Source organism: Cervus canadensis, chromosome 8 (assembly GCF_019320065.1).
Source record: "Cervus canadensis isolate Bull #8, Minnesota chromosome 8, ASM1932006v1, whole genome shotgun sequence".
In the NCBI taxonomy this organism is placed as follows: domain Eukaryota; kingdom Metazoa; phylum Chordata; class Mammalia; order Artiodactyla; family Cervidae; genus Cervus; species Cervus canadensis.
In genome coordinates this window covers 88,380,435-88,402,081 of record NC_057393.1, presented here as the reverse complement: position 1 = coordinate 88,402,081, position 21,647 = coordinate 88,380,435, and the positions used below count along the sequence as shown (strand labels likewise).

General features: G+C 46.1%; 1 protein-coding gene across 4 annotated transcripts in view; it reads left to right on the top strand.

Moving 5' to 3' along the window:
- DISC1 (DISC1 scaffold protein) overlaps positions 1-21,647 on the top strand; it is a 433,479-nt gene that overhangs the window by 326,008 nt on the left and 85,824 nt on the right. The gene's annotated exons all lie outside the window — the stretch shown is intronic.

The following is a 21,647-nucleotide window of genomic DNA, read 5'->3' as shown; positions in this document are numbered from 1 at the left end:
CTGGGCCCGGGGCACATCCTGAGAATGAAAGTTTAATATGCAAGTGGCACAAGGACTAACAGAGGCCGAGCCACTTGGGAACAATGGTGGGTGGGTCCTTACTTTATTTTCAAGCACAGATTTTTTTTCTTTTTTCCCAACCACCTCATGAATACAAGGGAAATAAATCCGCAAAAAGGGTGGGGAGAAAGTGCTACATTTTATTAAAGTGGTTCTCAAAATTCAAATCCTGGGTTTTCCAAAGCAGTGAAGTTTATTTATTTATTTTGCATTTAAATGCATTTTAATTTGCATAAAAGTCTATTATTATGCCTTTTGAATATACATTTTATAATTGTTCTTTTTTTTTTTAATTAATTTTTTTTTTTATTAGTTGGAGGCTAATTACTTCACAACATTTCAGTGGGTTTTGTCATACATTGATATGAATCAGCCATAGATTTACACATATTCCCCATCTCTATCCCCCCTCCCACCTCCCTCTCCACCCGATTTCTCTGGGTCTTCCCAGTGTCCAGGCCGGAGCACTTGTCTCATGCATCCCCACCTGGGCTGGTGATCTGTTTCACCATAGATAATATACATGCTGTTCTTTTGAAACATCCCACCCTCAACCTTCTCCACAGAGTTCAAAAGTCTGTTCTGTAATTTCTGTGTCTCTTTTTCTGTTTTTGCATACAGGGTTATCGTTACATCTTTCTAAATTCCATATATATGTGTTTAGTATGCTGTAATGTTCTTTATCTTTCTGGCTTACTTCACTCTGTATAAGGGGCTCCAGTTTCATCCATCTCATTAGAACTGATTCAAATGAATTCTTTTTAACGGCTGAGTAATATTCCATGGTGTATATGTACCACAGCTTCCTTATCCATTCATCTGCTGATGGGCATCTAGGTTGCTTCCATGTCCTGGCTGTTATAAACAGTGCTGCGATGAACATTGGGGTGCACGTGTCTCTTTCAGCAGTGAAGCTTAGATTGAAGATCGGGTTCCTGAATTGCACACATCGTCCTTCAGGTACAATATGGAATGGCTCAGTGAGAGCTGGCTTCACAGAACACCTCAGCGTCAAGTCTTTTACGAGGAAATCCATGAAAACATCTTTCGAACACTTTGCATCCCTGTCTAATCCAAGTGTTAACTGGTCAGCCTTCACACTCAGGCCAATTGGTAGAGAGACAGTCACCTAAAGCAGGGGTTGGGTTTCTCTTTTGGTCTGCCATGGGGCATGTGGGATCTTAGTTCTCCATCCAGGGATTGAGCCCTTGCTCCTGGCAGTGGAAGCGTGGAGTTAAGCACTGGACCACCAGGGAAGTCCATGGATTGAGTTTTAAAGGTAACACTTAAGGCAATTATTAATTACCTGTAAGGACTTCCCTGGCAGGCCAGTAGTTGGGACTCAGTACTTTTAGTGGCCTGAGTTCAGTCCTTGGTCAGGGAGCTTAGATCCCACAAGATGCACAAAAACAGAACAAAACAAAACAAAAAGCACATTTAAAATTGCCCCTGAAAACCTCTTAAGTTGCCCGTGAAATCAAATATATAAACTTATATATATGTGTGTATATATACTCCCTGATTTGCATATATGTAAATGTACAACACGTAAGCTCCCCTGGAGAAGAAAATGGCAACCCACTCCAGTAGTCTTGCCTGGAGAATCCCATGGACAGAGGAGCCTGGTGGGCTACAGTCCATAGCGTTGTAAAAAGTCAGACGCGGCTGAAGCAATTTAGCCCAGCCCAGCGTAAATGTGCCATGCATGATATTTAATGGGAAATTCATGCGAAATAGTATTTTCCAGTATTTTGAGTGCTTTACACAGTTACACAGATCCCACCTAGCTGAATTCTTGGCGCTTACCTACAGCGCCGGGAACCCAGCCCCGCTGCCCTCTGTTCTCTCTCACACAGACCAGCTGTTTTCGTCCTGCCCGTGCTTGCCTAGCATCCAGCCCTGTCTGGGCCCAGTTCTGCAACCCCTCAGAGCAGATCCTTGGGCACTGCTGTCTCTCCAGCCCCGAGGGCATAGAGGTGGGCATGTCACAGAGGACCAAGCAATACACTCTGCCCAGGAGTCAGCCGTGTGTTTCTGGGCACCAGGCAGCCACGTGCGATTGTGCGGGGTGGTCCTTGTCCCTCTCCAGCCCCTTTGCCCACATCACGGAAAGCAGTGACAACATTGCAGTCTTTAAGTGAGTTTCTTAAGGTTTTTATTGGTGGAAGGTGGATAGTAAAAAGAATGACATAATTCAAACAGCGTAGGTGTGAAACTGGTGGGGTTCAGTTTATGAAAAGGTAGACAAACCTGTCTCAAAAAATTCAGCTGTCAGAATGGCTGTTGTCATAACGGAGGCCAAGACCACTTTACTTACTGTCTCTGGATCTCAACACCTATAATTAAGAACGAGCCCAGCAGGGATGTATATTCAATATCTTGTAATAGGCTATAATGGAAAAGAATGGGGGGAAGGAAAAGGAATGTATATATACACCTGAAAAGTGAAAGCGTTAGTCACTCGGTCGTGTCCGACTTTTTGCGACCCCATGGACTGTAGCCCACCAGCCTCCTCTGTCCATGGAATTCTCCAGGCAAGAATACTGGAGTGGGTTGCCATTCCCATCTCCAGGGGATCTTCCCAACCCAGGGATCAAACCCAGATCTCCTGCATTGCAGATGGATTCTTTACCATCTGAGCCACCAGCGAAGCCCCATATGTATACATATATATGTATAACTGAATCACTTTGTTGTACATCTGAAACTGATACAATGTTGTAAATCAACTATACTTCAATAAATTTTAAAAAAGAATATGTCCATAGGAGTTTCATCTACTCTATTTCCTGACTTTTATTTTCTAGTTCAAATTTATTTATTTTTCATTGGAGGATAATTGCTTTACAATACTGTGTTGATTCCTGTCATATATCAGCATGAGTTAGCCATGGGTATACATATGTCCCCTCCCTCTTAAACCTCCCTCCTACCTCCCACCCCATATTTCCTGATTTTTAAACAAAATAAATCTACTTCCATAACTTAAAAGCTCACTCCCTGTGTGGATGTCCCTGGTGGTCCAGTGGTTAAGACTTCACCTTCCAGTGCAAAGGGTATGGGTTCGATCCCTGGTCAGAGAGCTAAGATCTCACATGCTTCAGGGCCAAAATACCAAGAAGTAAAACAGAAGCAGTATTGTAACAAATTCAACAAAGACTTAAAAAATGGCCCACATAAAAAAAAAATCTAAAAAAAGAAAATACCCCCAAATGAAAAACTAATTCCCTGTTAAAAGTTTAATGGGATCTTGAGGTGATAACAGGGCCATCTGGTGTTGTCTGTAAAATGAAAAACTCAGCTGTGACTTTCTATTTTTTCTTTTTCATTTTGGTCAAAGGGTCACCATCCAACTCACATATTTATAACATGACCCTGTGATAAGGAGAAACTGCTTGCTTATCTCTGGGTCCGATGATAGAAAGAGTATCAGAAAAAAGACGCTGCAATCCCTCAACCACATGGAGACGCGTGAGGAAAATGACACTTTAATCTGTGGTGGAGCAGGTTCTGTCTTCCATTAAGCCTGCAGCCCTACTTTATTACAGAGTGGGGCCAGTTATGGATGGCTCACTGGGAAAGTGCATTTTATGATCTTGTCAGAAGAAATGGTTTCACTGGGATCATTTTAAGTCAATGATTTTATACCTACCTCCTCCTAAATATCTAGGACATTAACTTATTAACCATTCTAGAGTCAAAGCAAATGCATTTTAAATACCTAAAACAAATACCAGGAAACCATGGGGATTGGAGAATAGATTTTCTGTCGGCATTTAGTGTTTTCCCGTATCAAGGGATCAATCTCAGTGGATTTAGTAAGAAAGGGCTCCATCCTCTCCCCGCCCCCCTGCACATGGAGGTTTCATTTTGTTCCACGGGAGGGAGAGTGAGCGTGTGGGATGGAAGTCAGGCTGATTCTTTCAAAACCAGGCTCATGTCTCTTTGACGAGGTCCTGGCGCCCAGCCCGTGTGAAGCCGTGTCCCCTCCCTGCAGCTCTGCTGGCCGATCCTGGGTGGGTCTGGGGGACGTGACAGCCTGGTAGGAAGCGATGTGGGAGAGGGATTTCTGAGTGTGTGAGTGTGTGTGTGTGGGCAGTTGCAGATCACCTTCTATTGTAAACCCAGGCGATCCTTTCTAGCTCTCTTGCCACTGTCTAACCCTGCTGACACTTGGAGACGTTTCATCTTTCATTTGCTTTTCTGTAGACCCTGCCCTTCTGGGGATCCTGCTACTTCTCTGATCACTCCATCTCTGTCATCTTTGCCAGCTCCTCCTCCTCTGCTCATCATTTTAAGGTTTTGTTCCTTTTGGGATTCTGTCCCCAGCCACTTTTTCATGCCATGCTACATGGCTGGCACGTTAGGTGAATCATGGCCCTCAAATAGCCATGCCCCGGTCCCCAGAATCTATGACTAGGTGATGTTACAAAGAGCTCTGCAGTTATGATTGAGGTTGAGGATCTTGAGGCGGGGAGAACGTCCTGGGTTATAAAGAGCCCAATCTAATCATAAGAGCTTTGGAGAACAGAGGACTTTCTAGGCTGGAAGCAGAGGAGAGATGAGGCAGAAGGAGGGTTGGAGAGATCTGAGGTGGGAAATGACTTGACATGGGGTTTCTGGCTTTGAAGCTGGAAGGAGGGAGCCCTGAGACCAAGGGATGTGGGCGGCTTCTAGAAGCAGCCCACTCCCGGCTGGGTCCCTATTCTCCACCTTGTGAATTCCTTCCCTTCATGACTACCTTTCATGGGTGAGCTCCACTTGGCTATCTCAAGGTCGTGTCCAAGTCTACCTGTTAGAAAGTGAGCTCATCTGTCCTCCCAAATCTTTCTTTTCTGGTGATTCCCATGGCCGTCAGGCTCGCCCTTTCCTCTCATTTTACTTCTCAGGTAGTCTCACTTCTGCTGGGTGTTTGCTGAATTATCACCATCTCAAGCTGTCTTCTGACCACCCTATTTACAATGGCTGCCCTCGATACACATATGGTCCATTTTCACTTACCAGCAGCTGGTGTATTATACCTACTTCTTGGCTTCTGTCTCTCCCCACTTGGAATGTAAGTTCCATGTCTGTTCTATTTTATTCATTCTATTTAAGCAATAACCCAATAGTTCGAAAATAGCAGGTACTACCTTAAACATTTTTATAAATACCCACTGATTTCTCACCCTTCTGTGGTGTTTATAACTCCTCTGATAGTTCCCAGTACAGAGTGGCTGCTAGGTGTGCAGTAGTTGAGTGAATGAATTCAACCCAACACAAAATCCTGTCAGTTCTGTTTCCTCAATAGTTCTGATATCAACCTGCCTTTATTCACCCACAGGCACTTTCTGATTCCAGGCCTCCCTCATCACAGTAGCAGTGTTCCGCTGATCCGGCTGTGTCTCATCTCATCCCCTTACAATCCATTCTGTACACTGCAGAGAAATTAATGGACTAGGAGACCAGGTCTATGATGCTTTCTGGTAGACCTTTGCATCCCCCTTCTTTTTTTAAATTTTATTTTTTGACCACACTGTGCAGCATGTGGTATCTTAGTTCCCCAACCAGGGATTTGAACCCATGCCCCCTGCATTGGGAGCTTGGAGTCTTAACCGCTGGACCACCAAGGAAGTCCCTGAATGGCCCTTCTTGCCATGTTTTCTCCATCTTTGATTCTCACCCTCCCCTCCTTCCTTACACTTTGATCACCTGTGGTCTCAGCTTCCGGTTTCCCAAATATGCACTTTCTCTCCTTACTTCCAGGTCTTTGATATGGCTTCTTGCCCCCTTCCCTCTTGCTATCTGTCCTGCTCCCTGCTCATCCCCCCTGTTTCTCCCTGGCTGTTCCCCTCCCCGTGATGCCTTCGGGGCCTCCATCCATCTCCACCACGGGAGGTGCCTGCCTTCTTCTCACCAGCTAGCCCATCCCGGCCTCTGCCAGCGTGCTGTAAAAACCCCTTTACCCGGGCGATACCCTTGTGAGTTCCCAAGGTTCTTGAGGCACTGGGCTGCTGAGCGGGGTCTCCTTCAGCACCTCACACCCCAACTGGCGCCTAGCAGGGGCTCAGGAAGGACCCGCGAGCCTGTGACTTGGCTTCTTGGGGCCGGGTGAGCCCAGGCCAGGCGCTCTCGCCAGCCAAAGGGCCACTTGTTCTGCCAGGATTGATTTACAGGCGCAATTATATGTGTAAATGCATTTTCTCTGTTCTGCCTTAGGACCCAATTTTTGAAAATTAGATTTTAAATGTCCCATCCTCCTCACTCGAATCTTCTGCTGCTAGACAGTCAGCGCATAATTTAAAATGAAAGGCATAGAAAATTGGACTCATTTAGTTTACTCTACTTGAAACCCATGTTAGGCTATTTTTAAATGCTCGCGGATCGTGTGCTCTTCAGGGTGCAGGAGAGGGAGCAGAGAGGGCAGCGGAAGCTGCTGGAGATGTTACTGCACTCTGTTGTAATACCTTCGGTTTTTACACTAGCGTTACCTCAAATACAACGTCCAGAGTCAAAGCCTGAAAATCAGAGTCAGCCTCAACACGTGCTGCATTTGTGTTCTCCACTGTGATGAGGGGCTGTGGCCAGCTTGCCCCTGAGGTCTGGGGGGCGAGTACTGACCTTCTGTCTTCTGCTTACAAGCCCATGTGGCCCCTGTCTATCCTGTGTCCCCTGCAGACAGAGGATGGGAGCAGATGAAGATGTAGGTGTTTGCAGGGGCTGCCAGCCCCCCTCTTACAAACAGTGCTCTCATAGCCGTCCCTGTAAGCAGACGGGGGGTTCTCTTCACCCACAGCCCTGAGTCCCTGCTCTCGGATTAGGAGTTGGTGCCAAATCTTCTGATTTCACATCAGTGTCTACCTGGAGACGCTCTGCTCATCTGGGTGTGAGTTTGAGGCTTCTTGCAGGTGGGCAGTGCTGCGTGTTGACCCTGAAGCTGACTGTGTGAGGCACCAATGTCTCCGAAAGCCAGTCACATGACCAGCTTTCCAGGGATGCCGAATGCCCAGTGCCCATGCTCATGATGAGGCTGTGTTCACATGTGCTTTATAGAGCAGGATGGGGCCCAGCACTGAGGCAGCCAGGACCGTGACATCAGACACCCCGTGTAACAGAGGGCCACACAGACTAACCAACCAGCACGCACCAAGAACCACCTGGGGGGCTGGCCTCCTGCAACTTGAGTTCTAATGGGAGAGAGAGAAAAGTAAAAGCAGAAAACAGCATGCGTGCTAAGTCGCCTCAGTCGTGTCTGATGCTTTGTGATCCCATGGACTGTATGTAGCCCGCCAGGCTCCTCTGTCCGTGGGGTCTTCCAGGCAAGAATACTGGAGTGAGTTGCCATGCTCTCTGCCAGGGGATCTTCCTGACCCAGGGATTGAACCCATGTCTCTTATGTCTCCTGCATTGACAGGTGAGTTCTTTACCACTGGCACCATCTGGGAAGCCCATGTAAATGAACCCATAAATAAAATAATTACGAGATACTCTAAGACCTCCAGAGGCAACAATCAGGGATCAGAAAGAAAATAACTGAATGACAAACAGTCAGTGACTCCAGGGGAAGCGCCCTCTAAGGAGGTGACATTTAAGCTGAAGCTTAAAGGATAAGAAAACCACCCCTGCAGGGGGTGCAGGGAGGAGCCTGCCAGGCAAGGATGGGGAAGAACCTGGTATGTCAGTGAGGCCAGACGTGGGTAGAGGGGATGGGGGACGAGATGCAGAAGGGGAGACCTACAGGCATCGTGGAGGGTTTGGGTATTGTTCCAAGGTCAAAGGGAAGCCAATGCAGCATGTTAAGCAGCTTTTTGTGGGCTCTCTCTCCAATGAGAAGAACCCATTTGAGGAGTGGGAGTCGGGGTCCAGCAAAATGGCCTGAAGGAGGGAGAACTCGTGGTCTCCAACTGAGTTCTGCATTCAGCCTTCTCTGCCTCCCAGCTCTGCTGCTGGGAGGAAACGGAAAATGCAGCAGGCAGATGTGACAAACCTTGGTTCAGAGTGTGGTGTTGGGGCCACCGAAGCCCAGCCACGGTGGGCATTCCCAGCCCCCAGCTCACTACCCCTATGTTAAGCCCCCAACACTGCCTTCTTGCATCCCAGATGCTGCCTCCAGGAAGGTACCAGCTGGATGTCTCATAACACGTTCTTGCTGGGCTCTGATAGATCAAGGATTATGTTCCCTGTCGGCTGTCTTGATAAGGCTGAAATCCAGCTCTTTCACAATGTCGTGTTTCTAGCTGATAAGGCCTGTCTCTTTCTTCCCCCTTGTCCATTATAGAATTAACTGCGAAAGTTGGTGAGAGCAGGCTCATCACTAATACACATGGGGCTGGGGGCAGAGATACAGCACGCGGCGTGCAGACTGTAGATCTGGATATTTGAAGTTGTGAATCAGACTAGTCAGTGGCTAAATACAGCATGTTCTATTGTCTTAAGCTGAGCTTTAAAATGTAGGTTTTATTATTACTCACATGTGGTGAGGCCAGTAGCTCAGATCACTGCCATTGAAAAGACAGTTTGTTACTCACAGCTCCCAAGAGGAGCAACAGTCAAGCTATGCAGAGTCCCAGGAGAAGCACCAGGGTGGTCAGGAGGAGGCAGAGAGAGGGGGGACTTGGGCAAGGGGGCTTTACTGAGGTTTCTGGGGGGAGGAACAGGTGAGGCAGGGTCTGTAGAGCAGGACAGGCCAGTCTGAATCAATTCAAGGCTCTGGGGTGTAGGGGCTGTCCCTGGCTGTCTGGTACCTGGCCTTGGGTGGTCAGGGTCGGTGCGGGGTGGAGAGAGCTTACAGAGGAGGTGGCTGGGATGTGGGCTGTGAGATGGTTGGTTTGCCTGTGAAAGCCTTGCTCTCAGCTGAGTTATTTTCTCTCTCTAGGAACTGGCCAGCCCTGGGAGGGGCAGTTCTTCCAGAATCAGGAAGAACCAGATGTCAATGCATCCTAAAATAAAGAAAGTGAAAAATGTGATTAATAGACCTGACAAATGTAACTCTTTAATGGCTAGGAGACCAGGTAGGAGAGATGTGGGTTTGATCCCTGGGTTGGAAAGATCCCCTGGAAAAAGGAAATGGCAACCTCCTCCAGTATTCTTGCCTGGAAAATTCCATGAACAGGAGAACCTGGTAGGCTACAGTCCAAGGGCTCGCAAAGAGATGGACATGGATGAAGTGCACACACATGTGCGCATGGGAGGGGCAGACCTTCCAGGGTCAGGAGGACCCCACTGTCAGAGCATCCTGAAATAAAGAAAATGAAAAATAGGATTAATGCCCTTGACAAATATAACTCTTTAACGGGTAGGAGACCAGGGATTTAGAATTCCTGGATCCCTTGGGTTCTGTGCTGGAAAGTAGAGGTGAGGGAGAGAGCTGGCCACAGCCCCTGGCTTCCCCATCTTTGCCCGTCTCTATCATCTGTCACCACAGGCACCTCCCATACGAGCGTTGGACAGCCAGCTTGCATGTCCTAGCTCTGGCCACTCCTCTGTGGTGAGGCCATGCACCACCCTGACCCCCTTCTGGAAGGAGAGGGGGCTTCCTCTGGACTCTGGGCATACTGTGGGCACAGGGCCTTCTTGTACTCGTCGTAATGCGATCTTGGATTCAAGAACTTGGGAGGATGAGTTGCTTCAGGGCAGAAGCAAGGGACTCCATCCAGGCTGGTTTCCTATAAGATTTTATATTACAGGAATATAATATATATTATAATATGTCATTTATTATTCTAATTATTATTGTAATGCTTGGTCCTTCCACACCTGGCTTGCGTTTGTCCTAAGGAAACAGGTATGCAAAGATTCGTATCTTTCCTCTGTTAATTTTGTAAACCTATTTGTTTTATCACCCATGCATCGTCTGAGTGTTGAAGGAAAGGACAGGCATGTTAGTTTGGTGTTTGGCTTCTAACAAGATTTGGTCCATAAGCAAGAAGTGCCCAGCAGGCGTGGACTAGTCGTGGGGCTGCGTGGTATTGATGCACGGACCTGGATGTGGGCATCCTGTGTGTGTGTGTTCAGGGTGGAACCTCAGAGCCAACTGAAGACACACTTCTTCTATAAAAGGCTTGAGAAAATAAGGCAATGAAAAAAGTGTAGTTTTTCCAAAGTGCATGTATTAATCGAAGATTTACCAGGACAACCATTGCATTTCACCATGACTTAGAGTTTCCATCTGGTCTTCTGAGGGGTGTCTTGTTGAGGTGTCTGATCTTGTGGGGAGAGGCAGGGTACCGTGGACTGAACCCCAGGGCTGAGTTGGCTGTGCTCCTGCCTGGGAGGTGAGTGACATGCCCTGATTGGACAGGCACACTCCTTGCCCAGAACCTCGTGTGGGAACAGACTCCAGGTTTCCCATCTCGGGTGTAGTGCTGGTCCCTGTCTGGCCTTTATTTAGAGAGTAAAAAGCCAGTTCACGTTTGGACTTTGTCACAGCCTGTCAGAGCTTCCCAGGTGGTGCTAGTGGTAAAGAACCCGCCTGCCAATGCAGGAGGCATAAGAGATGTGGGTTAGATCCCTGGGTGAGGAAGATCCCCTGGAGGAGTGCATGGCAACCCACTCCAGTACTCTTGTCTGGAGATTCCCACAGACAGAGGAGCCTGGCAGGCTACAGTCCATAGGGTTGCAAAGAGTCAGACATAACTGACTTAACATGTGCACACACACACAGCCTGTAAGAGGTTGGGGACATCTGTGTGGCCCACACAAAAGGGTGGGTTTGCACTGTTTGGGTGCCGGGCAGGCCAGCGCCTGGAGCAGAGATGAGCAGGATGCCAATGGTCTGTGATACAGGTGACCTTGTGGATGGATTAGTGCCTAAGATGGGGCCTTTGAAATCATCCTCTTTATTTCATTCCTATCACAGCCCCCTCACTTCTCCCGTATTTTTTGCTTTGTCCTTCTCAGCTCCAGGTAGCCTGCATGGCCCCCTCCCTTCTTCTCAGGCTGGGTTGCATTTGTGTGTCCTCCACCCTCCAGTCAGGCTTCCTAGGTGGCAGTGGGAAAGAATCTGCCTCCCAATGCAGGAGACACAGGAGATGCAGATTTGATCCCTGGGTCGGGAGGATCCTCTGGAGGAGGGCATGGGAACTCACTCCAGTATCCTTGCATGGAGAATCCCATGGACAGAGGAGCTACAGTCCATGGGGTCGCAAAGAGTGGGATACGACTGAGCGACTAACACTTTCGTTTCTTTTTTCATCTTCTATTAATACATGCACTTTGGAAAAACTCTATCTAGGGTTTTTTCGCTGCCCTATTTTCTCAAACCTTTTACAGAAGAAGTTGGCTCTCATCTGGCTCTGAGCTTCCACCCCTAACACACACACACAGGGTGCGCACATCTGGGTCTGTGTCTCCACCCCACGGACGAGCACGCACGCATGCACCACTCTCCAGTAATTCACTGTTCGATGACCTCAGTTGCTCAGCATCCTGAGAATCTGTTCTGACTTCTATTTTATCAGGCTGTCGATTCCTTGAGAATATTCACGTGTCTTCCTAATGGTGGCTTCCCCTGTGACCAGCACAGCATTGCCCCCTGGGGGAAGGGGCATGAGGCACTAGGCACCTTTTCTGAGCCCAGGATTGTATTGGGCTCTAAGGATTCAAAGGACATAGCGTCCATAGCTCTAGCAGAGAGCTGGGCATGCCCAAAGTGACCTCGGTGTCTCTAGGATGGTTGTAAAGGACGGCAGGACCCCAGAGAGGGATGGCCTGCATGGCCCACTCTCTCCTTCTCTCCTGCTCTGAAGAGGGGCTTCAGGGCAGAGAGCAAGGACACCCTTGGTGGCAGAGAGCAGAAACGTTTGTGGAGGGTGTTCCAGGCAAAGGGGACAGCGGGAGAGTCTATACTAGCCCCGATCTGCCCCTGGAGGCTGTGGGGCAGGGGTGGGGCCTGGGGAGCTGTGAGGACTTCCCCCCCTACCCCGCTGACCTCTTGAGTGTCACCTCCGTCCGCCTGCTCTGACTGAAGCCTGGCTGCGATGGTGGCTGCAGCCCTCCTTCTTCAGCGTGAGATGGGGGAGGCGAGGGCCTCTTCACTTAACTCGGTTTGGAAACGCTGGCGTAGGAGCCTGACGGCCCCTCAGTGGAGGGCGGACTCTGCTGAGAGAGTGGTGGGGGCTGGGACCTGCTGGCAGGAGGCTAGGTTGATGATGAAATTGATGAAAGTGTTAGTCACTGAGCTGTGTCCGACTCTTTGAGACCCCAAGGACTGTAGCCCACCAGGCTCCTTTGTCCATGGCATTCTCCAGGCAAGACTGCTGGAGTGGGTTGCCATTTCCACCTCCCGGGGGTCTTTCCGACCCAGGGTCTCCTGCATTGTAGGTGGATTCTTTGCCATCTGTGCCACCAGGGAAGATTGATGATTATTCGATTTCAAAGAGAAAGGTCTTGTGCAGGGAGACCCTCTCCCCGAGGAGGTGGTCATGGGTGTGATAGTCCACGGGGCTGTAAGCACAGGAGTTGATGTTAAAATCTTGCCCTCCCCCTCCCTGTCACCACACTGCTAAAATCTGGGTGCAAGTTACTTCCCAAGACGGTGCAGCGGGGTACCTCCAACACAGATACACCATGTAGCTGGGGACCTTATCAGCTTCACACGGGTCAATCCTTGCCCTGGACAATGTTCTGAGTTTTCCAGCCAGCATTCTGGGGTCTCTTTTCCAAGGGCTATAGCTCAGACAGACCCTCAGTCCTAGGATGCTTCTGTGGTCAAATAGAGAGAGTCCAGTTTCAAACCTTTAACAGATGTTAAGCCTCAGCTCTAGAGGGAAAAGTAAATACTTTCTGTGAAATACAGAAGTCCTTCAGTGAAGTTCATAAGGTATGTTCCGTAATAAATGAGCAGCAGTATTGCGTATTTGAAAAAAACGTAGACTCTGGAATTAAGCCGAGTGAAATTTTATTTTTATTTATGTTTAAATGAATTTTCTTCAGGCTCAGTCTCCTTACCCTCAAAAGGGATTTAGAGAGTTAATGTGAGAATTAAAGGCAATAATGCACAAAAGTGAAGCCCCACACGAGCATCTAGTGTGAGCTCACTCTCCTTAGCTTAAGAAGATCAAGGTGATAGATTGGGAGTCTGGGATTAACATATACACACACTACTATATATAAAATAGATAACCAGCAAAGACCTACTGTATAGCATAGGGAACTTGACTCAATATTCTGTAACCTAAATGGGAAAAGAATCTGAGAAAGAGTATATATATATAATTGAATTGGGCTTTCCTGGTGGCTCAGTGGTAAAGAATCCACCTACAATGCAGGAGCCACAGGAGACATGGGTTTGATCCCCGGGTTAGGAAGATCCCCTGGAGGAGGGTACGGCATCCCACTCCAGTATTCTTGCCTGGAGAATCCCATGGACAGAGGAGCCTAGAGGGCTACAGTTCATAAGGGTCATAGGGAGTCGAACTGAAGTGACTTAGCACGCATAACTGAATCACTTTGCTACACACCTGAAACGAACACAATATTATAAATCAACTATGTTCCAATATAAAATAAAAAATAAAATCAAGAAGATCAAGTGTGGATTTGGGCTTAAAAGTTTTTAACACTAATTGTTTAAGAATATAGTGTTCCACTTTAAAAACAAAGTCCCCAATTCTATTCCTTGTCTGCCTTTAGAAAAAAAATGAAGAGAACTAAATCCTGCGGGCGTCTGTGGGGTGTGTGCCATGTTTGAGGGAAGAAAGGAGAAAGAATCAGACTTGAGTGTATAGTCTTGAATGGACAGTCCCAGGCAAAACTAGTAAATAGACTTTTTAAGCAACTTACACAATATTGTCAATGGGTGTCCAGACCACAGCTCTTCCAAGGATATGCACTAGGAAGGAAGAAAGCAAACCCAAGCCCTTCTGTCTGCAGGGAGAGCTGGGGAGTCGGTGGGAGGGCTTGATTGTCAGGGGTATGTGAGTCGGGTGGCTGAAGTGGGGAGGCTGTGTGGAGCTGACAGTGTTGCATTTCTCTGTCTTGCTTTTCATGTCGGGAGTGTTTGGTTTTCTTTTTGTCACTGAATAGTGCTGATTTATTAGGCCGTGTGCTTCAAGGGCACGGAGGGATTGCATGTAGGAGCAAGTCTGAACGGGGAAAGTGAGAATTACTGTATCAGATGATACCCAATTAACTGGTGACAAGCACAGCAGGTGAAATTGGAACCGGGGCTTTATCTGTTATGTAGAGTGAGCGCTTGCTGTATAGTTAACTGTCTTTAAACCTGGGGGGGCTTCCCTACTCATTCTCTCCCCTTTCCTCCTGCCCAGGATCTGTTCCCATCTAAGCAGGCACAGTTTCTACTGACATGAGTATCTGGACTAAGTCCCTGAGATGCGCTCTGGGTTCAAGGGTGACAGGGCTTCTCTTGGGGCATCACACAGCGCTGGACTGTGGAGGCGGAAGCATACACATCAACACAGCTCAGAATAACTGCTTTTACTTTCTTCACGGACAACTGAATCATATTATGATGCTCCAGTTCTGAAAAGGCTTTCCCACTCTCTGCCTTTGAAGTTACCATAATAGCTTCACTCACATCGCCCAAAGGAGAAAATCTGGATGAAGCAGTTAATCTTTACATTCACTTCTGAGAGTGGCCAAGACAGGTGATGGAGGCTCAGAGCCTGTGCTTTCGGACCTTCGGACCTGCCTATCTCCCGTAGCCAGCTCGTGCGCTACACTGAGTGATCTACGTGTAGGCTCATGGAAAAGTAATTCAGAATTATTGGGAAGATAAAGTGATATGGCATTAAATGCTTGATATTCTAAAACACAAATCTTATTTTATGTGCAACTAATGTTTTGGATTATGCACGCCTCCTCCGGCTTCAGCCAGTGTGGAAAATCCTTTAAGATCTCTACTCAGTCACTTCCACCCGGAGTCATGTTTACCCCTTCAGGCTGGGCTGAGTCTCCTTCCACAGTGTTCCCAGAGTGACAGATGCTTTACCTTTCTATCATTGGACTGAACTCATTGCTTTTATTAGCTACCTGTTTGTCTGACTGTCTTTAACTCCAGACCTGGTTTTCTCTAGGCTAAGGGCAGTGCCACGTTCAAGTCTGTAGCCGCAGTGCCTAACGCACAACTTGGCACGCAGTGGGCATTTCAGAAGTGTTAGATAGATTTAAGAATGAGAGTCAGCAGATAGAACCCCAAAGGGAGGCCTGCTCTTTGTTAGCGTCTGTTAATTTGGTAGGACCCGCATCTCATCACTTTTCTTCTCCCTGGAAATCTGGTATCAACATCAGAGAAAATGAACAGCAGCAACTGAACGATGTCCTGCTCATGAGAAGTGAGTCCATTGCTCAATCAGTGATGGTGCTTCTTTGGTTCCAACCCTAGAGGATGTGCACGCCAACACAGCTCAGATAACTGCTTTTACTTTCTTCACAGACAACTGAATCATATTATGATGCTCCAGTTCCGAAAACTGATAGACCAGTCTGAGGTCTAGGAAGGATTATATCCTATTTAACTTGGGCTCTGTCTCTTGAGAGTTCTATGTAAATGACCACCACACACAGTGATGGCAGAAAAATGCAGTGAAAAAAAATCTATAGAGGCAAATAAAATCTTCTTGTAAAACCACATGAACATGACGTTGTGGGAGGAGTGACTCAACCTGAATATAAGACTTGGAAAATTAAGTAATCATTCATTAATCATTTTCTCATTGCAAACTACTTTGAGGGTTTCCCTTGTGGCTCAGTTGGTAAAGAATCCATCTGCAATGGAGATCTAGGTTCGAACCCCAGGTTGGGATGATCCCCTGGAGAAGGGAATGGCTACCCACTCCAGTATTCTTGCCTGAGAAATCCCATGGACAGAGGAGCCTGGAGGGTTGCCATCCATGGGGTTGCAAAAGTTGGACATGACTTGGCGACTGCACCACGACCAACAAATACTTTGTCTATACTCCTTGGCCTATACTATATATATATATATATATATATATAATGTACACACATGCATATATATATCACATATACATGTATATATACTAAATGTATATATGTGATATGTGAGACATATATATATATATATGACACACAATGGTAATACAATGGTAATGTATTTTATTCTGATATATTAGCAGTATTCTTCCCCACATCTTCCCCACATCTTTTGATGGCTGTGTTTTGTAATTTCTGCTGCTGCTGCTAAGTCACTTCAGTCGTGTCCGACTCTGTGTGACCCCATGGACAGCAGCCCACCAGGCTCCTCTGTCCACGAAATTCTCCAGGCAAGAATACTGGAGTGGGTTGCAATTTCCTTCTCCAATAATGGCTCCATCGTAGGTACTATTATTGTTTGGCATTTAGAAAAGGTTTTTTTTTTTTTTTAAGTTTATTTAGGAGCTGAATCTCCTTTTGTTTATTTTTTAAAGTTTATTTATTTTTTGGCTGTGCTGGCTCTTCAATGCTGTGAAGGCTTTTCTCTAGTTGCGGTGAGTGGAGGCTACTCTCTAGTGCTCACGCTTCTTATTGTGATGGCTTCTCTCGTGGAGCTCAGGCTCTAGGGAGCAGACTTTAGTAGTTTAGGTACATGGGCTCAGTAGTCATGGCTCGTGGGCTTAGTTGCTCCGAGGCATGTGAGATCTTCCTGAGCCAGGGGTTGAACCCAGGTCTCCTACATCGGCAGGCGGACTTTTTACCACCGAGTCACCAGGGGAGCCTCAGAACAGGTGTTTTGAACAGGACGTGACACAGAGGAAGTGCTCAATACAATGTTGACTACATTGATGTCATCGTCTTAGCATCAAATATTTTTGGATGTTGGGTTTCCATTGTGATAGTCAAGATCACTTTGGTATCAGCAGGGGTTCAAGATGGTATTTCCATCTTCAGTGTAAAATCTGAGATGTGTAATACCTCCAATAACAGATTCTGCCAGATTTCATAGGTCACATCTCACCTATGAAGACAGTCCAACTGCGCATCCATTTTTTCCTGTTGTTCCCTCCCTGGATTTTGGTTGGTGCTACTTCACTACTTCATCTCCGTGTGTGGTTTAATTACCCAAATAAACAGAAGTGCTTCCATTAACTCAAGCAGAAGAATGGCACTTCAGATGATCAGAAGTTTCTCAGAATTCTGAAATTCCTCCTCTGTCTTTCACATCTTCCTTGTGGAAGATTTCACTAATGAGAGTTCATCTTATCTAAATTTGTCCTTGAATAATGATCTTGGAAATCTGATGATTTATTTTTGTAAAATGAGATCATACCTCACTGGTTACTTATGTTATTTTAGAAAACGTCAATAAAATGGGTAACACTAAACTGATGGGATCCCTTTGCTTCTATTTTCAAATCTGAAGTCATATCGTACTTATCTCAAGATGCTGTCCTTATTAACTGAGGTGGTGGGGCTGAAGCTCTTCAGAACCACTGCTTCATTCAATCTCATGGCAGGTGTTACTCATTTCCCATGACAAATCCTCCTGTCCTTCTATTACACAAACAAAGGATCTAATGCAATGAAACTCAGTTAGACCTTTTTCCACTAGACATTCTCCTGTCTTCTCCTGAAAAGGATATTGCTGGTAGCTTGGTAGTTTTTTCATTAGACTGGTAGGGATATTTTTGGATCATCAGTTATGATGAAGACTTACAGAAAATGCTGCTATGCCCTCCAGGGAGTTGTCAATGTTAGCATCTGACTCCACCTTGCTCTCTGGGCCCCTCGAGGCCATGTCTCTTTTATACTTAAACAGCACCTAAGCTAATGTCATGCACGAAGTAGGACCCAAATTCCATTCCTGTAACACTGATTTGTGTCTGTGCCATGAACTCTGATAAGTGTTTTTGCAGATTTTCTGTGTTTAATGATCAATTGGTTCTTGTTTAATTGGATTCATAAAACTATTTCATTCTGATATTTTGGCCTGATTCTGGATCTCAGATTCCCTTAGCATGTGGGGAGGAGGAAGTGTTCCTGTCTCTTCCCCATCGGGATGCCTAGTGATCCCTGGTCTCCCTTTTTCCTTTGGTACTCAGCTTCCCTTGGTGCTGAAACCATTTACCTCAGGTTGGGACTTGAACCCATGTGGCAGGATTCAAACCCAGTCAAAACCCAGGTATTCTGAGATCACAGACCTGGTTTCAGGATCTAAGGAAGCTCAGGTTCTTTATGTCTCGTCACAGAAGAATTCAGTGAGAGACAGTGGTAGGTAAGAAGCGGATTTATTCAGAGAAAAACACACTCCACAGACAGAGCGCAGGCCATTGCAGGGGGTGAGTGTGGTGACCCTGAGATGTGATGTGGTTAGCCTTTAGGGGCTGAGGAATTTCATAGGCTAATGAGTCAGAGGATTATTCCAGCCATTTTGGGGAAGGGGTGGAGACTTCCAGGAATTGGGCCATTGCCCACTTTTTGGTCTTTTGATAGTGCCTTGGAACTGTCCTGGTGCCTCTGTGTATGTCATTTAGCTTGATGATTGAGGATGACTTGTCTGCCATTTTGGACCCATTTGGTTCTAATTGGCTTATGTTATGTGCTTGGACTATATCATTCTTTCAAAAGTGCCCTGCTCCTTTCCATCCTGTTTCAGCATCATCTTTGGTTCTTGGGACCTTGTCTCACCACCATTACTGTTCTCTGTGTCCCTGCTCTAAGATGCTGGGGAAGGGAAGGAGGAAGAGGGAGAGTGAGAAGAAAAGACGGTCTCTGTTCCCAGTCAGTGTGTCTGCAGGCATCTTTTAGCAAGTTAAAAACCTAAACTCCCCGTCTGCAATCTGGGCCTTTCTGGAAGGTGGTGAGTCAACCCAGGAATGAGTGAGCAAGGCTGGCCTGGGAGATGAGTCAGGATCCAGCAAAGGCAATCAACACAACAGCCTCTGCAGATGGCAGCCTCTGGGCAAGTGGACAAGATGTTCCTGTGGGTCCAGCCAGTCACTAACTAGAGCTTCAAGTGCTGAGATGACTCAAGTATTTACTGTCTCATTTCGTAACAAAATCATTTATAGGGTGTACCTCTGGATTATTTTGAACTTGAGAACATGGCTTTCTTGTCCTCAAGGGAGGTGCTATGAATTTTTGTCCCTTGGATAAAAGGTGTTATCACAGTATAATCATAGTTATATGGAATCATCAGGATCTTCTTAAGTTACTCTCACTCCCAGTGTGCTGACATCTCTCCTCCTTGCTTCAGTTGCCAGGGTCTTCCAAGTGTCCATCTGTAGTTCAGACCTTCTCCAAGGCTCATATATCCAACTTCATACTTGACAGGCCAGCTGGATATCTAATAAACCTAAATTTATCATATCCAAAATTGAGCTCTTTTTAAAAAGTTTTTCAATTGCTTTGATTTTTTTCCAGCTTTACTGAGGTATAATTGACAACATGAGATATTTAAAGTATACAATGTGGTGTCTGATATACATTGTGCAAGTATTTCCCCTCATCGAGTTAACACATCCATCACCTCACATATTTGCCTTTTTTGTTCTTTGTTGAGAACACTTAAGTTCTACCTTCTTAGCAAATTTCAATCCAAAATTGACTCTTGCTTGTCTCCTTATATTGGTTTCACCTGAGATTTTTGCCCTGCGCTCCTGAAATAAAAACAGGGTTACCATCAACCAAGATGGGAAGATCTCAGGTGAAACCAATGGTATGGACCTACCAGAAGCAGAAGATATTAAGAAGAGATGGCAGGAATACACAGAACTATACAAAAAAGATCTTCACAACCCAGATAATCACAATGGTGTGATCACTCGCCTAGAGCCAAACATCCTGGAATGCGAAGTCAAGTGGGCCTTAGGAAGCATCACTACAAATAAAGCTAGTGGAGGTGATGGAATTCCAGTTGAACTATTTCAAATCCTAAAAGATGATGCTGTGAAAGTGCTGCACTCGATATACCAGCAAATTTGGAAAACTCTGCAGTGGCCACAGGACTGGAAAAGATCAGTTTTTATTCCAATCCCAAAGAAAGGCAATGCCAAAGAATGCTCAAACTACCGCACAATTGTACTCATCTCACACGCTAGTAAAGTAATGCTCAAAATTCTCCAAGCCAGGCTTCGGCAATACGTGAACTGAGAACTTCCAGATGTTCAAGCTGGGTTAAGAAAAGGCAGAGGAACCAGAGATCAAATTGCCAACATCCGTTGGCATTTGGGTTATAGAAAGAGCAAGAGAGTTACAGAATAACATCTACTTCTGCTTTATTGACTATGCCAAAGCCTGTGACTGTGGATCACAATAAACTGTGGAAAATTCTTCAAGAGTTGGGAATATCAGACCACCTGACCTGCCTCTTGAGAAACCTGTATGCAGGTCAGGAAGCAACAGTTAGAACTGGACATGGAACAACAGACTGGTTCCAAATCTAGAAAGGAGTATGTCAAGGCTGTATATTGTCACTCTGCTTATTTAACTTATATGCAGAGTACATCATGAGAAACAGTGGGCTGGATGAAGCACAAGCTGGAATCAAGATTGCCAGGAGAAATATCAATAACCTCAGATACTCAGATGAAACCACCCTTATGGCAGAAAGCAAAGAAGAACGAAAGAGCCTCTTGATGAAAGTGAAAGAGGAGAGTGAAAAAGTTGGCATAAAGCTCAACATTCAGAAGACTAAGATCATGGCATCCAGTCCCATCATTTCATGGCAAATAGATGGGGAAACAGTGACAGACTTTATTTTGGGGAACTCCAAAATCACTGTAGATGGTGATTGCAGCCATGAAATTAAAAGATGCTTGCTCCTTGGAAGAAAAGTTCTGACCAACCTAGACAGCATATTAAAAAGCAGAGACATTACTTTATCAACAAAGGTTCATCTAGTCAAAGCTATGGTTTTTCCAGTAGTCATGTATGGATGTGAGAGTTGGACTATAAAGAAAGCTGAGCGCCAAGGAATTGATGGTTTTGAACTGTGGTGTTGGAGAAGACTCTTAAGAGTCCCTTGGACTGAAAGGAGATCCAATCAGTCCATCCTAAAGGAAATCAGTCCTGACTATTAATTTGAAGGACTGATGTTGAAGCTGAAACTCCAATATTTTGGCCACCTGATGCAAAGAGCTGACTCATTTGAAAAGACCGTGATGTTGGCAAAGATTGAAGGCGGGAGGAGAAAGGGATGACAGAGGATGAGATGATTGGATGTCATCACTGACTCAATGGACATCAGTTTCAGTAAACTCTGGGAGTTGGTGATGGACATGGAGGCCTGGCGTGCTGCAGTTCATGGGGTCACAAAGAGTTGGACATGACTGAGCTACTGAACTGAACTGACTTAACTTGTAGGTTGGGGCAGCACAAGTCAATAAAATAAGAGGCCAACTTAAACAATATATATTTCACTCTTGTGTTTCTGTTTTAGTTATTAGCTATTAGCAACTAGTAAACCAGGAGTTTTGTTGTATTTCCATCTAAATATTTGGTGTCTTGATGAAGAATTTTAAGGTACTGTTTCCAGTTTCCAATACAGCCCCTGCACCTCAGTCTATCAGAGCTTTCCCCCAGTGTACCATATCTCCTTTACATTAGTAAAGTGCTTCTTTGGCCATTGAGCTTTGTGTGTGTGGTAGTTTCCCAGTGGTTCTGACTCTTTGTGACCCCGTGGACTGTAGCCCACCAGGCTCCTCCATCCA